The sequence below is a fragment of the Notothenia rossii genome (assembly GCF_949606895.1).
Source record: "Notothenia rossii genome assembly, chromosome: 10".
Lineage (NCBI taxonomy): Eukaryota > Metazoa > Chordata > Actinopteri > Perciformes > Nototheniidae > Notothenia > Notothenia rossii.
The window spans coordinates 13,732,836-13,746,410 of record NC_136908.1 but is presented as its reverse complement, the minus strand read 5'-3'; positions in this window follow the sequence as shown (position 1 = coordinate 13,746,410).

Below are 13,575 nucleotides of genomic sequence, written 5' to 3'. Positions count from 1 at the left end.
GTGGCTTGAATCTGTTTACATCACTAACCTCTATTTCGTAACATTTACTACTTTCCAACCACAAATCATTAGGGAGGGTTTTTCTTTTCTTTTTTGTTAAATGTATTTATCACATTAAGTCAGCGAACTTTAAGGCTTTTTTATTTATTTAGCATTCATGAATTTTGAAATCCAGTCTGCTGAACGAATGCAGCTCTTATATCTGATGCCAATTTAAGACATTATAAACAAACAGCAATGTGCACCATTATTGCTTTAATTGTGTATGACTTGTTTTGGTCTTTTTCTGCAAATGAGTGCTTAACCGGTCATTAGGAGACTGACATGGTGGTCCGTAAAGACACAGCTGTGCCTTAGACCCCCCTTTGGGTTGATCAATAAGCTCGAGGCTGAATCAATAATTGTGAGGCAGTGTAGGTTGGGTGAGCAGGGCTCCCCAAAAAACCTTTTAGGACAAAAGAGAACATTTCCTACACAAAGGTTTTTAAAATGTCAGCAAATGTAACATTCTTAGCATAATAAGCACTTGTAGAACATTTACAGAAAATGGGCAGTGTCCTCTTCTCACAGGTCAGCCGTTCCCTAATGGTCAGAATCACACAAAAAAGTGACCCAATGGTTTCCCACGAAATCCTGAATAACTTGGATTGACTGACTATAACACAAACTATATCAGATGGGAAACCTTTAGAGTAAAGAAATACTTACTCCATATTAGATGCAGCGTTTTTGAAATATGAAGAATAGCCCGGTAATACAATTTCTATTTAGCCTTCGTCTTCTGTATTGACCAATCTTATTAAAAAAAATTAATCGCTAGCAAGGCTCATGGTATTGGCCAATACAGAGTACTGATCTTATACTAGTATGTTCGCCTCCTTGTGTGGAAGTAAATAGGATGTTTATTTTATGTCGGGATTGATTTAAACATTGGTTTTCTAACTTTGTAAGAATATAATGCAAAAAAGCTCAAACAAAGATGTAAATCTATTGAATTAATGGTGTCTGATATCAGATTGGCCCATTGTAACAATACCTGATTCAGCTATTTGAGTCAGTAGGCCTATAGAGTGGCGAAGTCACGCCCATCTACTTCTTCTGGTCCATGGGACCTTATTTCGGAAAAATTATGTATTGAAGTCAATGGAGAAAGAAAACGTATCTTTCGATCCCATTTAAATTGTGCCACGAATTACACATATGATGTTTTTCCATCGTAAAACTGTTGAAATATAAGACTATGCAAAATACGCAACTAGAAAGACTACAAATCCCAGAGTCGCGTAAGTGATGTCATAACTGATGTCACAATTGTTTTCCTCCGCTAAATATAAGAGATAGCTAAGATAAGATAACTTTAACAAGATGCCTGTGTGCTTAGTACCAGGTTATCATACCAGCAATGGGTCTTGCTCGTTCTTTCGCTACCCGTCTGATGAAAGGACCAGGAGTGGCTGGATCAAGTTAGCTACCTAGCTAGTACTGTAGCTAGCACGTTAGTTAGCATTACAGTCTTAGCCTTGTCATTTTTATTAGCCTTAACATGAAGTGAATGACTGAAATCCAATATTAGTATCCGTGCATCTCTAAAAATCTGATGGACATGTGGTTGGGAAGTTGATTTGTATCTTTGCCGAAAACCTAGATTTGAGCATGCAATCTTTTGTCCATCCTAAATTAATAATATGGTTTCTGTCGGTAAGGTGAGCAAATATGAGACCGCTCTCTGTAACTTTTCATACTGAACTATAATTATGGCTTAACACCTCTTACTCAATCTCATACCTCCTGAGAAAGGTGCTCTAAACTACGCTTACTGGCTTTTACTGTCACGTCTCGTCATTTGTACACGTCGTTTACCGTCCAGTGAAGATTGATTCAGTCGTACTAACGTTTTAAGAATGCTATTATGCATGACTGATGTATAAAAGTTTGGCAGTGATGCTTCATTAACGGTAAATGCACAAGAGGTTGATTGTAGCCATCTGTAAGGGTTGGGTGAATGTGTGTGTATGTGTGTGCAAGGACCCTCAGATATGACCCCTGATTCAGAAAAGGAAGTCACCTGACAAGGGAGTGTTTGTGATTCATTTCCATTTCATCAGAGAGATGAGGAGAGTGAATCACCTCGGATGGCCGATAGAAAATGTTTCACAACTTCTGTAGGCGTTGTGTTGTAAGACTCATGTATGGTGGTACATTCAATATGTACACAGCCATAGGCCCGACCCGCCCTGTGGTGACTCAGGCCTTCACAAGCCCTCCAGATGTTTGAAAGTGACACTTCATTGTTCACGCATCCGACGAAAAAAGGGAACCAGATATCAGATTAGCAATGCTTCTGTTTGTGAGGTCATTTCCCCGAAAATAGACTCAACAGCGGAGGCCGAGGAGGACATATGGTACCAATAGAGCCTACAAACGCATCCTAGGGAGAAGCAACACACTCACACAAAAAGGCAGTTGTGTCCACTCACAGATGCTTTTGTGTCAATGAACTTTGAATGTGTTAAATAAGGAAACAACAAGAAGAATAAGTAGTAGTAGTATTCGTTTATTAGTCCCTGAGGGGAAAATGGGTTGCACCACATCACAAAGGCATTTAAAAAGATTAGTCCAGCATTGAGATTGGCTTTGACAGTCACACTGCGTGGGTCAGACACACACATCCTGAGGAACAATCCCTCTCTTTCTCCCGATGATTGCATCACAATGATGCTGCGCAGCAAGGCCGGGAGTCCCAGCTGCAGCCTGTCAGTGTGGAGGTCTCCTCTGCTGACCCTGTGGAGGAGTGGACACATGTCCATCTCAAGCCCTCTGGAGCATTTTCTGTTCCAGGAACATGCTGGATGAGTGCGGCTGATGGTAAACAAGGACAAAGGGCTGGAGGCACACGCGGCCATCAACAACCTTTCTAGATGTTTCTTACGCAGTTAGCAGCAGGTGAATAAAAACACCCGAACAGAGAGTGTTGATGAGAAGCACAGACATTTGGGAGACTGTCAGAATTGTACTGTTTGTTCTCAACAGTTTTGTTTTGAGAGCAGTTGATGTACTTTTTGTCTTCGAAGTTACATGCCTCAAACTAAATAATGCGTACAGAAACAACTTCACGGGCTCGAATATGAGATTCATTATTACTAGTTCCTTTCTCTCCATTAAGCTGTTGTTGAGGTCGGTTTCAGGCTCAAATTACTCCTCACGGTGAGTTAAACAGGACTCTATCCTGTGAGGGGATCTTCCTCTGCTTTGTTCTAAATATCTCAAAGACAAAACACCTGTCCAACAGTCAGTGTAGCAAAGACAAGGGAAAGGGAAGTCCCTGTTTTCAACATGACTGCATGGATGCCGAAATCTTCATGATGCAGAAGTAAGAAGATTTGAAACTGAACTAAGAGGGTGTTTAATTCCTAGAAATGACTGAGTCGAAGGAATACTTCACCCACAAAATGATCAATGGTGATACTCACCCTGTGATCCAGTTTGAATGTGAAAGAAAGCAATGCCTTTATGGTGAAAGAGGAATCAAAAGTGCTTTTAATAGTAAGGGTTTGGCTAAATACGAGTGTATTGAAAACTGTTTTTTTTATACCCAAATAGAATGATGATGAGTGGTAGATAATGACGTCTACATGCCACTAATGTGTTTGTTTGTTTGTTTGCGTATAAAGCAGAGGGCTGCTGTGTTCTGGCATGTATAGACAACAAACACACACTTTGGTTAAGGTTAGGGGACGATTGTGGTTTTGGTAAATAGTTTTAAAGTCAACATGTCATGTCTTGTGCTCTTTTTTTATTCAACCAAGAACATGATCTTTCCATGAAGTTAACCAATACCTTCAGTTGTTAGTAGTGGATATTGTTTATGATCAGGAAAGCATATTTAATGTCACTAAACATTTTGCGGGCATGTTCAGGGTGAACATTTTGAAACTTGGTAGATACATTTATCGGCCTTTTATTTTCTGATTATGTAAATATAAAAATGTAATCCAGGCAAATTCCTTAAATCTGCTGTGTCAATGGTAAGTTATTTATAAATGCAATATTCACCAGTAATTATTATTAGCTATATTATACAATTCTGCATATTTACCCAGACAATCGTTTAAATCAACATCAACACACATTCACCATCATGTGATGAAGAAATGGATTGCTCAGCGTGTAAGGCAGGATGTGAGTGGCAGTAAAGGTCACACCAACGTCTCAGATTCATATTGATTTTGAAACCACTGACTTGCAGATTGATTATTGCTGATTGAGAGGTGACAGATTTTGAATCATTCAGCGATAGGAAAAACTGAATTGCTAAAAATCTTTCACTGAATATCCAGTACTTGCGAGTCAGAGTTATGTCAAGATTTAAGAATAGATATATTTTGATGCCAACTAGCATCACTAGATATTTCAAGTTTTGGTACAGGTCTAAGATTATACATCTAATGTGTTTTTCATATACCGATGTATTTTAAGATTTAAATATTTATTGAAATTCATGTTATCACGTTGTTACAAAAGGTGGATTACACCCAACATCATGGATAGATTCCCTGAAAGCCCCTTACATGAAAGCACTCAGAAAAAGTTGAGTAAATTATTAATTGTGTCCCTTCAAGCACCGTCTTCTTTATCATAAGTCATGTGCATTCATCAAAAAGATCGTCATCGATATGTTATGACTTAAAACAACACGCACAGCCAGTGCCAAAGATAAAACAAAGTCTCTCCCTTGAGGTACCTCTTTGTATAATGAAGTAAAGACCTCCAACATGTTGTGGCCACATGAAGCAGTGACTGTGTGTGGCATGCAGAGGCTTGTTGCTTCGTTCTTTAGTATTCTGTAGCTGCAGATACACATCGCTGCTGTGTGAGAGGTGTTTCCATGGAAGATATCAGGTTGAAAAGACAATCGATTTGCATTTAGGGAATTATTTGACTTCCAAAGGGAGTAATGAGACATTGAAGAGCAAAAGGAAACACTCCTACCATTACACACCCTTTCCCTTAGTTGCCTATGATATAATTTATTCACTTTAAACAAAAAGACTGGAGGAGGCATCAGGTGGTGCTTAAGACACCAGGCCCATTCACCCGTCCCTCCATCCCACCAGGGACTGAGCCGGCTGTGGTGGTCTCAACACTCTCGCTCAATACCTGTCAACCTGCACTCACTCACCCATCCATTCAATAATCCAACCATTAATCGATCCATCCATCCACTGGAGTTACTACCTCTCCTAATGGAGCATAATACATCCATCATGCCGTGTTGATTGACCTCTTTAAAAGTCATACTCACATCAGTAATCACAAATTAGAGGGGAAGCCTGTGAGCTAGTTCAGGCAGTCAACTCGAGCACTTATGCTGCATTCATACATAACGCCCCCTTGCCACTCTGCAACCAACCAAACAGAGTCTCCTTAATATGCTGCTCTATTTAACCTGCCAGATATCTCTCTATGCTTTGCTTGCTGCTGCTTTGCTGCAGCTACTTCCACGTCGCTGCTGCTTGCCTGCCCAGCTTCCACCCCACCACCACCACCCCAGCTAACATTTGATGGAAAAATCCATGAGTTTCAATACAATCTCGAGGATCTGTGGATCTGCTTGCAAAGGTAAATCTAGAGCTGCAACGCCAAGTCGGCTAATTGATGAGTCAATTGACCAAAAGATATTTGCCGACTACTTTGAAAATGGATGAGTCTGTTCAGTATTTTTCATGTTTAAAAATGCCATTTTATAAATATACACTATTTTAGAAATACTGTCAAGTGTTAGACTGTATGACTCATTGCAGCGTGACTCGTATGCTTGATTTTTTGGAACATATATTTTCCAAAACAATAAGCGGAGGTAGGTTTTGCCCTATTGTTTTATTTGGAGCAGACCGGAGATCAGAGGCCTGTTGATGTCTATCTCAAGCAAGTTGTTTGCCATTTAATCTGGCCACAGTGGTTTCTGTTCAAACACAATGGGACAATTGAGGGTGTCAGTGGCTACAGGAAGTGTGTGTGAGTGCAATACACAAACAAACAAACAAACACAAGCGTGTGTGAGCATCTGGTGGCAAATTCCAGGTAAGAAAGTTAAAACAATGCAGGAGAGATTTACACTTTTCTTTCCAATCAAAAGCAGGGGGCAACTAAAAAAAATAAGTCTGAATCTATAAAAGTCTATCAGGGAATGACCCTACTTTCTAAATATGTTGGTCTCAATAGTAGTTTAAGGTGTTCTTCAATTCAGTATGATGTTAATTTTGTGAATTGTGGACCCATTTAGTGGAAAGTTGACAATAAAGAATGATAGTGACAATAGTATAGTGATAGTGATAATGATGATTAAGGCGGGGCTAGCTTGTGTCCAGTCTGGATGCGCTGTGTTTTTTGTCTTACAACTCAAACCCTTTCACGATAACTTTCAGTTTGGTAAGTTACTATAACATTTATATCTCCTAAAAATGTCTTCTTCAGCATTTAGTTGCTCCATCCTCTGTGTCCTTTCTGGTTTTAAAAATCAAAATGTCAACTGTTAGAAACCAAAATGATAAACTCAAGGCTTTACCTTATTACACAAACTAATGGGCGACATAACAGTGACTACGCCCACTTTGATCTATGGGGTGCATATGTTTCTGAATAGCCCTGCGTTAGGTCCAGCGCTGCAGGGGGGGCTGTGTGAGCTCGCCCCTTGTTGTTTACCAGTCAGTGTCACAGGAGCAAGCTTGTCTCCCTCAGAGGCCAAAACAGGCTGGCAAAGACTTGAGATTACATTCTTGGACGCCTGCGGAAAATCCAGCATCATTTTCCATATCAGGCAGCCGTACACGGACCGTTACCACGGAGACCAGGGTGGAAATGGGCTAAACAGAAGTGTCGGGAGTGGGACGAGGAGAGTGTTTGGGTTGTCTCCCAAATGTCAAGAGTGTGAGACAGTCATAGACTCGGAGACCAAATGATATAAATGGAAAGTGTTGTTAAAATGAAATGCACTTAATGTAAGATGCGTCACATGTTTTTTAAATGTAAACTGTCTCATGTTTACAAACTAGAGCACTTTATTGTCTCTTTCTGCTTCTCTTCATCAGGGGCGAATCATAAGACCTTTACTCCGCAGATTTTTCTATCCAAAGGGAATTAAACATTTAAATATATATGTGCCCTTATGGATCATAAGACACAAGAACCTCACTTAACCTATATACAGTGGGTGTGAAGATCTGTTTTGAAATAGCTCTGACATAGTAATTAAACAGTGGTTCCTTCAGTAAGTTGCTCATTTATTCAAAAGCATATATATTTTTGTGATACAATATGTTGCCAAAGGTGTGTCGACAGCTTTGTAAAGCATACAAATGTATTCCTCAATATGTGAATAAAGGGAGTCCAACAAGGGGGTAACAGTATCCATACATACGCTAAGTGATTTGCAGATGTAACTGTAGTTATGCTGCTCTTTATTCAGAAATATTGGATAGCTACTCACTATTCATTTTTTGTAGTGAACAGAAACTAGCAATTGTATTGCTCACTAGTATAGAGCAGAAACCATGGTGCTCATAAACAAAGCATATCATCTTGTGGTGACTGTTAAAGGCACACATGCAGTGTTCTCTGGGCTTGTTATGGCATGATGTAAGTAGGCTAAAACATCAACCATATTTATGTTAAAGAGAAGCTGTTGTTGAATTTATAGATATTGGTTGGCCTTGTTACAAAACACCAAGCAAACAACATTGATCTCTGTCATAATGAGGTGTATGCAAATAAACATTCCAAACTTCAGCAAATGACAACAAAACCTTGAGAAAAAAATATGTGTTTGTATATTGGTATATTAACAACTATAAGTCCGAAGCCATGCATCAGCCACTAGATGTAATGGTCCTGACCTCTGATCCTTGAAGAGCTGAAACCTCTTTGTCCGTTTAACCACAACAATAATCCTGTTAGACCTTCAACACTGATCCCCTAAGACCATCACTCTCAGACAACAACCTGTTATCCATCAATACCTTTTACGCTGAGTTGCTGGCAGCATTAGGTTAAGAGACACAGTATGGCAGCGAGACGCTGAGCAGACAGTCTCACAGATATTATCAAACACAAAACCTCACAGAGGGTCTTATCTACCTTTTCCTACCTATTCCCCTTTCCCCATGTTTCTCTTCCTCGGCGTGTCCTTACACAACTCTGCTAGGATTCCCAGCATATCTTAGAAACATCACAACGCAAAAACAACAATTAGAGAGCGTACTGGGAGGAAGACATAACAAGGTCTGTTTTCTGATGTTCCCAGTTCTCATTTCATGTGCCTCCTGTATTTGCAAACATACACCAGACTATAGCAGTTTTAACGTACTGAAACAAGTCTGATTACAGGGTTAGCACAGAAAAGGTTGGTGTATCTTGATGACAAACTGATGTCACTGTAATCAATAGAAATAAGAACACACGTCTTTGTGTGCACACTATGGCCATAACTCTGTAAAATGTAACGAGGCGTGGATATCGCTGCATATTTTTGTGGGTCGCAAAACAAAGGAGTTTGAGAAAAGCAGCACTATTTCTCAAATATATTTCTCTAATAATGATAACTTACTTTTCAAGTGCTTAAGCACATTAACCTGCCCATCACTGGTGGCCTATATCTGCTATATATACGTATAACAGACATTTCTCACATTAAAAAACAATAAAGATAAACACAGTTAAACAAACAATGCAAGACAAATGATCATAAAAGTATAAAAACAGAAGGAACAAAAAAGGAAAGAAAAAAGGGAAACGGTTATTATTCTAACATGTTCGCCACACACGCCCAGATATTCTCTCGTCTTGTGAAAGCAAATATTTTGATTAGGCTACGGCTTGTCATCACTAAGTGGACCAACACACAAACACAGTTACGCCTACCTGTTGAATTTCCAGAGGTTAAATGTGTTTGAGTCTGGAAAATGCATTTCATTTTCACCTCATCCAATCTAAGAACACCACAATATGCCATACAACCAGAGGCAGAGTGCAGAGTGACTGAGAATAACCAAGCTCCCTTTGAGACTCACAGCGTGCACCGCCTGACCCTGAGCAGAATAAAGAGTTCAGTAACAAAGTTCACTCTCACCATGACATCATTTGGAAAAGTTTCTGATTCATTAGTAAAATACTACAGCAGTGTTTCCCAGTGTTCTCAAAGTCTGGGCACAACTTTTTCCCTTGGTGAGTCTCTGTAAATAGCAGTAGCATGTCGTATCTATGAACCCCAGGCGCGTCGCCTGGCCTGGGCCCCGGACAATTCTCCCTCAATAATATAATACATGAACCGTGCTTTACCTGAACCTCATCATGACACTAGAGAGGACGGCAGGATTGTAATTTCACGTGTACTGTTCAGTGAATGCAACAGAGGCAAGACACCAGACCAAAGAGTTGCATGGAAATAAATGTGTCTTATTGGCTGACAGTATCCTGTGACAATGTTTAAACTGTCAGTCGGACTCTGAGTTTTTGAAGATCGACATAAGAAAAATGTTTCTTAAAAAAGACGACAATTCTCAAGTGGTGGCTCACACAACAACCCCAGAGCCACCACTTGAGCCAGGTATACAAGGTATGTAAATGTCAGTAAACTTCCGAGCTATGCGAACATGTAAGCAAAGCATAAATTACAGCTACATTGACATTACTTTGAATCGCGGGGCTAAGCTAAACCGTTGGCAAGTAGCTATAGCTAGCCAGATATATTTAATAAACACTTTGTCTTACAACTAAATGTTATGTTTTTTAGCGTTACCTGGTGATTTCAAAGAAAATGTTGACTTACTGTCAGTGTTCGACATGAAGCTAGAAGCTATCTTACATTACACAGTCACATGGGAGTGATTTGTAAAATATCCATAAAGAAATGAAAATATGTTTGCAGTTCTGTTTCATATGGGTGTTGAAAGATGTATCCATATCTCTTAATTTTGCTCTCAAAGTGCACCAGATTGATGCTTTTAACTTCAATATTTAAAAAAAAATCTTCCCGTGAGTTGATTATCGAGCCTTCATTGTAACAGTCGCGGGTGTACTGTGTATGTGCGTGTGGGGAGTGTTGCAGTCGACATTTCCACTGTAGCGCCCGGTACCTTAATGTACGTACGTTAATGTACCTTAATGAACTGTGGGCTAAGCCCCGAATGTTTCCAGGTCCAGGAAACGCCCCTGGTGAACCCACTTATCTTCAGTAAAGAACATTGTATTCCTATAAGTCCTTGTGTAAAAAAGATTCTCAGATAAAATAAGAAAGTAAGTCAGTTAAAATGGATTTTAAGTAACAGCTTCTGTTTTTTAAAAAGGGAAACAAAAAAACACTTTAGCCTACATAATGAATGTATTCCTTTGAAAGTGTCTCTTGTCTTAGCAGAGCCATAATGTCCAAATCAGCATTACATTTATTTTTCTAGACATCACTTTGCGCACGCGCGCACACACGCAAGTCACAAGCCAGTTTGCATTGTACTCACCTGTATGAACGTCATGCTGTGAATCTTCTGTGAATAATCCTCAGTCTGCTCCAGGTTAATCTCAGTTCACAGTCCTCTCTGTCCCACTGAGCTCCTCGATGTTCCCAAAACTTTAGAGCTGAATGAAGCTCTGCATTCAAACTCATCAGGTCACAAACTGCAGAAAGTCCTCACACACCTCACTGAAGGTAAAGGTTCCTCAGTAAACCGCTGGAGGATCCTCTCATGGATGAAACCAAAAGAACCCTAGCATGTTAGCTATTAGCAACACACAGTGTGCACCTGTTGATGACGTGCATCATCGTAGGTGTTCTTGACTTGGGTCACTGTGCTGGCCGCTAGTGACCGCCCCCGCACCCTTTTTAACTTTTTCATGTGACTTTTGTTTGACTTTGTATACAATATTTTACTAGTAAAAAGGTATGCTACTTACACGTTATTAAAACATATCTTATAGTATGTTAATAAAATGTTTGAAAAATGTTTTTCATATCGACATTTCTCTCTGTAAAAGTGTATTATTATTTTGCATAATGTCTTAATTTTAGCTGACACTCAAAAACATTCCTGCTAAATTAAGCTATTACTGAAGTGGCTGCCAACACGACTTTGTGCTGCATGTTCTCTTTTTGACAGGAAAAGATGAAGCCAGAAGATAAAGGGAATTAACAAATAGGCCTACTAAAGGTTGACCCTATGAAGATATCTTCATGACCATCTCATGCCTGAGATGGTCCTCCTGGAGAATTCTGTGTGTGGAGTTTTTACTGGAGCCTGTTAGGCCCCTTAATTGTTTGATTGACATTTGGGAATAGAAGACACAGTCTGCACTCATAGGTCCAGGTCAGATAATGTCATTGGGCCGAGAAACACGATCAATTCAGAAGCACTTAAGGAGTCACCTCTTCTGTTCCAGGCCTTCTCAATCTGAGAGTTGTTACACCAAATAGTGTTATCACTCAGAGAACCTGGCCTTGTCTTTAATTGTCCACACTTTTTTTCTAATGTACCACTGTTAATACAAACCACACATCATGTTCATCTGTGTTAATATGTGTGGACTGGAGTGATAGAGATAGGAGAAGAGCTTTCAGCAGTCACTTAGGCCTATACACAAGCAATGTTGCTGAAGATAACTCTTGGGCAGGAATTTCTAGCATCCTCTAACAGCGTTAGCAGCTTTGTTTATCTTTTAATAACTTTTTTCTGTATGTTTTATCATTTTCCCCTCCATACGTGACATAATTGTTTTTACTGGTTATGCTTTTATAATATAATGACCAGACCAATTTTTATGCAAACATTAGCTTAGCAATAGTAAGAATATCAACATGTACAACAATTAGTAATTATGTTTTAATGATGCATTATATATTGAATGTAATGTTAATAAAACTACAAATCTCAAGCTTAGGGTCGTAGGCAGGACTCTAGTCATATTGTATGCAAATTCAATAAAGGTCATCACTTTGTTTTATGGCCAAAAATAAAATGTGTCTATATGTTTAAATCTCTTGTCTCGTGGGCTAAAATGTAGGTTTAACGAAATGTTAGAAACACCTTTTAATCAACCCCCAAAAAGGTCCCTAAAATCTCCAAAACACTTAAAAAAACAGAGGTCATAACCTCAGTGTCCTGCTTAAGCTGATTCTTCTACACTGGTTGTGGGAATTACTTGAACAAACACACAGACGGATGTTCTCTGGACACGAGGCAGGCAAGGTTTCCATTATGCAATTGTTTTCATTCATCAACGAGTGACATAGCATTTGGATAAGATGCAATATCTGCTATTGAATCTGCAAAACTGTAATGGAAACATTTCACCACAGACAGCAAACATTGCTCAGCTGTTACATCTTCTCACCTGCCCCGCCTTATTCCTGCCCGCCACGTTTTTCAGTTTTCATTTCATGAGCATAAATCTAGTGCAATTACAACATAGCAATCAGCAGACAATGGCACTTTTGCTTTAATGACGTGACTCAATTATGTCAGGTTATAGCCTGGCTGTACGGTATGAAAACATCAATTTGGCACAATTGTCTTTGTCAATCACATTTTGGGGTTATAACAGCTGCATGGGCCCAATTTTCAGTCCATCAAATATTCTCAGCATCAGCTTTCTCCCTAGTCTAGACAAACTAAATTATCCTGTTTTCTGAGAATATAATGTTTAAATACATTTCAGTTTATTACTCAAATTATCATCAGTGTTTTGAGGATGGTCTGATTATAAATGGCTAAGGAGTTTAAACAATTGTTGTAAGACTTACGTCATGATGCATTTCAGCTAAAAGATGGACATTTTAATAACCTTAAGGACTTTAAAATCACAACAATTAAAGAGACGTTACGTTATCATGACTTCAGGGTGACCATGAAGGACATACTTGTCTCTCCTTATTGGGAATATCGGGGTCTGGACGTCCCATACTGGAATGTAGATCAAAGAGATCCCACATCCTCCACGAACCAGGAATGTTGAGAATGAAATTAGTATTTGAGCCAGGATGAATACAAATATGTGTATGGATATGGAGGGAGTTACAAGGACTATAGGTGGAAGAAGGAAAATCCTATGTTTATAAAGAACATACAAGCACCGAAGCATTTGCAGCATTGTACCCTTTACTGGTGGAAAGCAGTACCCTTTCAAAGTTATGTAAAAAAAAACTGAGATCTATAAATAAAAGGTTGATGTTAAAATAAACCTTGCTCTAAAAGAGCAAGGTTTATTTTAACATCAACCTTTTATTTGAGCTCAGGTGTTTCTGTCAAATTGAACAACATTTACAAGAGAGAATAAGGCAAGGGGATGACAAAAAACATCTGGAGATACATCTGTTTTGCTTCACAGCGCTGGTACACATTTTACTGATACACAATCATATGAAAGTTTTTTTTAAATCTTTAATCTTAAGGAGTGTACCCAGGAGAGGATGTTGTAAGAAAAAACTAAATGTGAGAAGGCAATGCTGTCTGATCGGATAAAGATGGACATGCTCAATCACAAGAAAATGTCGCTCATTTATAGTAAATAAATGAAAACCTATATTATTTATTT